Genomic DNA, 4,807 nt, shown 5'->3' on the forward strand with positions numbered 1-4,807 from the left:
CTTTGTCGTTTTATTTATCCTTTCTTTATCATCACAGCGTGCTTAGCGACCCTACGTGCATACGAAACCGCCTTTACAAAGGCTCTTTAATTCTCTGAAAATTTTCTGGTTATTAGAAATACATTATTCATTCTGTAGGGAACAATAGCCGGGTGGCTGGGTAATTATTTACTTTAGTGGCACCACCTCCAATTTTCACGAAATTTTGTCTACCCCCCCCCCCCTATTTTCAATGGTGCTGAACACGAATCTGCAGTTTTTTTTGTGCGGTCGAACCTAGTTTTCGAGAAAAAATTTTTTCAAAATTCTAACCTGGATATTTCAGATAACGCTACGTACAACTATGTATATTTTATGTAGCTTTCCAGAACATCTGTTATGAACAATAAACACTGTTCACGAAACACATTTTCGTAAATTTCAAGTAAAAAGATATGTATTTAATAAATAAAAATTTTGTAGTTTGAATCCGCCATTTGTAATTCGTGATGACAACATTGAGTTCCCCCACTCTCATTCAACACTGTTGATCCCACATAAAGTTACTATAATTTTATTTACTAAATGCATATTTTTTTTAGTTCAAATTTGGGAAAATGCGTTTCTTAAACAATGTTCATTGTTTATTACAGATGTTCTGAAAGCTACATAAAATATACAGAGTTCTACGTAGTGTTATCTGAAATATTCAGGTTAGAATTTTGAAAAAATTTTTTCTCAAAAACTGGGTTCGGCCGCACAAAAAATACTTCAGATTCGTGTTCAGCACCATAGAAAATAGGGGGATAGACAAAATTTTGTGAAAATTGGAGGTGGTGCCACTAAAGTAAATAATTTTTCATGAAGGTACACTATTTTTCTATAAAACTTTATTTTTCCATAAAGGCATAAATCTTAAACAACGCCTCTTTTTCGCACATAAACTAATACATAACCTCTTTCTTTTTTATAACTAAATATAAGCCTAAGATAAATAAGAACTACGCGCCATTATTCTATGGCTAGAAATTGGCCTCAATGATTTGGGATCGAGGGGGATTATCCCTCTTTATCCTGCCTCATCTCGTGTAGGCCTGGACAGCCTTCGTAGGTGGGCCCCATCCGTCGTCTACCCCGACCGCAAATGCGGCCGGTGTAGGCGCTTTGTGGGACCTCCTTTTGTCCTGGCTGGGCCCTGCCGACTAGGGCCCTTTCTTCTGGCGCTCTTCTTGCTTCGCCGGCTCGTCTGTGTAAACCCCGGGGGTAGTGTCATGTTTATGTGTGGTATGGTTGGGTAGGGTAGTGCGGCTATGCAGCCTGGGATGCGCTTTGCTAAGGTGGCCCTTAGGCTAGCGCGGGAGGGGAGGGTTAAGGAGGGTATGGGGGGTGTGTATGTGTGTGTGTGTCGTTGTCTTCGTTTCTTGATCCTGGCTGTCTCTGAAACAGAAAAGGTTAGCGGGCAAGGGGGGGGGGGGAATAAGAACTAAGAACACTACTCCAGATCTCCTCTTCTTCTTCTTATCTGAATAACTAAATCGCGCAGGATTTCATAAATTTTTGAAACGGGTTATTGCAATTCTAATCAGTCTTTCGTTCAGTGAAGTGGATCGTATCGTATACTTGTGTACTGAAGTACTAGTAGTGGGACGAACAATAGGCCTAATTAAGCCGCGGCGACATGGGACTTATCAGGCCCACATACTTCTATACATATAACTAGTGATGGGAGATTTCGAGTGAAAAATCGAGTGGTACTCGATTATTGAGATATCTCGAGATGTTTACTCCCACCACTCGAGTGATTATTACCCTGCGAATGCACCCCAAAATGTTAGTGGATACTGCAAATAGTCACTGATTGCGTAACCTTTTTTTTAGAATAAAACAAAAAAGTGGTTAGGTTTTGAAGTGCGTGAGCTTTTTTTTTTTTTAGCTACGCATATAAGTAATATATGACTAATACAAACATATTTGTGCGCCGCTGGGATGAAAACGACCAATATCTCGTATCTCGAGTGATCACTCGATTATTAGAAGTACTCGATTACCGATAACTCGATTATCAAAATTGGTCGATTATGCCCATCACTACTATTGACTATAACATCAAGGCACTTCTTTTTAGGAAGCGGTTTTCGAGATTTCAAAAAACTGGTAGTAAGTGACTGGAAAAACGTTCGCAGTCATGAGACTTGCTCTATAACTCAATAAACCCAGAGCTTCCTAACCCCGTCACATATAACCCTGTAACCTTGGATGTGTAAAAGTGTAGATCCATGAAACTATGTAGGAACATGGATCTCATACGATTAACATGACTGAGTTGGCAAACTTCCTAATCTAATTCTACAACTCAATAAGTCCGTGACCCCATAACCCTGGGTGTGTGAGGATGTATAANATTTTTTGACACGCGTGTTAAAAGTAAGTTACTTTTAACACTGTAAGTTACTTTTAACACTAGTGTTAAAAGTAACTTACTTTTAACACGCGTGTCAAAAAATGACATTTTTAACATCAAAAATGACAATTAAAAAGCCCACTTTTAACAGTTTTGTAGAAAAAATAGTGTATGATATACGTGTTAAAAGTGATTTTATTTTGTTCGTGAAGTTAAAAAACTCGCTACGCTCGTTTTTTAATCATCTTCACTCACAAAATAAAATCTTACTTTTAACACGTATATCATAAATAGCTATTATAAGTAAAAATGTATATCTTTACACCCTATGAATACTTAAGGTTTTATTGATTGAGGATTTTTATTAATTAAGTGATGAAATTGGCTAAAGCAAATTTTTACGTGTCCAATCAGTAGCTATAGAAATTCCACATTTTGCTAATGCATGAGACTTCGTGTTTCATAGTGAACTATTACTGTTATATATTAAAAGGAGATGAGTAGTTTCCCTTTATATATTTTTTGTAAATGTCACAAGAAATTATAGTTATAACCTGTGAAGTTACAAAGCCCACTATATATGATACCACATCTACATATGGCGAAAGGTCAAACATGGTTTTTACGTGATCGTGTTCAAATAAAGAAACGACACTTAATGTACCTACTTGTGTTTGGGTCACAAACTGGATCAGCTATTTTATTTGAAAAATAATACGTAGGGACAATTTATATCTAAAACCAGCACTGCTTCAATGTGTTCTAAGATCTTGACTAGGTTTGCATTGTATATTTAATAAAATTGATATTTAGCATATATTAGAAAATCAAATTGAATCTGGTACAGTGAATCACGAAACACAGGTTAATATGATTGATATATGATTTATTTTTATTATTATTTATATATGTGTTAGTTAAGGTAGATAACTCGTTAAGATGTATCGATTTTAAATTTCTAAAAATGTTTACTATTTTATATAAATACACACTTGTACTCTCTTTTGGATTCCGTTTTATTGTACCCATTTTATTTTACATTCACTATGTAATATTCTCATAAATTACAATTAACAAGTTGTATAATTAGATATACAAAATAATAATTGGTAATTTTGCTCTGTTAATAGTACATCAGTTATTAAATTTCATTTGAAATAATCCGCTAAATTTTCGGGCTTGCGCAAAATTGACAAAGTGCAACATACTCTTTTTTATCTCCTTTTTTTGGGAACAAGGTCATTCAATGTAAAAGATATGCAGTGCTTGGTATATGTATAGAAGAATGTGTAAAATTACAAATTTTCATGCCGCCATCTATCGCTCAGACACTGCACTAGAGAATTGTTTAGCAGGTAGCCAACTGTAACAGCCTGACATTCGCTGGTGAATTAATTGAACTTTTAACGTATAGATGGTACCGCCGATTTTCTTAGAACTTTTTAGAACAGAAAAGTCTGAAAAAAATTCCGGCAAACTATAACGGCCTTGACCAACCCAAAACTGCATTCTGTTCGTCTCCAGCTTCTCCAATTTCCAAGATTTTCGATATTTTTTATTATAGAAAATTTTTCCAGATATTATGATTCACAATTTAGATAATTTAGATAACATTCGTAATCTCCTGATACAAATTAATTTTTAAAAGAAATAAACACAAAACATAAATAAATATATTAATTCTATCAAGGTTTAGTACATTCTGAACAGGGCCCGAGAACTTATACTTGAAAATATGGGGACACTGGGAACCACGTGACTTGAGATGGATATACAAGTTGGGGAAAGAGTCTATAGATGTCGCCACAAAGATTTTGTAGAATAAATTTTGACAATTGCAATTATGAATCATTTCATGTCATTCATTTTATGTTTATTGTTGGTTAGGTTTGGCAAGTGCTGGTGTGTGTTTTATTTGTGTTTTTAGTGTGTTTTATTAGATATTTCATTCACATTTATTTATATAACATAATAATGTCTGATCATCATATAATCACATTTTTTTATTAATAATAAAATGTTTTGTTTTTTTGTTTTCTTTAATAAAAAATGTGATCAGAGGTAGGTAGTTTTTTTTATGGATATCAACACAACGAAAAATTTAAAGTTGCATAATAAATCTCTATTACAAGAATTAATCAAAGATTGGTTTAGTAAAATTATTTACTTGTAATATTTTTTTATTCACCGTGAAAGCTAATACAATATAGAAAGCACTGAAACTCTATAATCATTTTCACTCTTTTTTTTCAAAATATGTACTGAAATTTGAAATTTTTTCAACAAACATTTTAAAAAGTTACAGTATCAAAATTATTTCTTATTTTAAGTAGGAAGACTATTAGAGCATTTAAAAGTGTCTTTAATGCTTGAGTGATTTTAATGCTTTTTATCAAATGTACTTATTTTCTCATGGTGACAAAAAAA

This window comes from Anoplophora glabripennis, unplaced genomic scaffold (assembly GCF_000390285.2).
Source record: "Anoplophora glabripennis isolate ALB-LARVAE unplaced genomic scaffold, Agla_2.0 scaffold745, whole genome shotgun sequence".
In the NCBI taxonomy this organism is placed as follows: Eukaryota; Metazoa; Arthropoda; class Insecta; order Coleoptera; family Cerambycidae; genus Anoplophora; species Anoplophora glabripennis.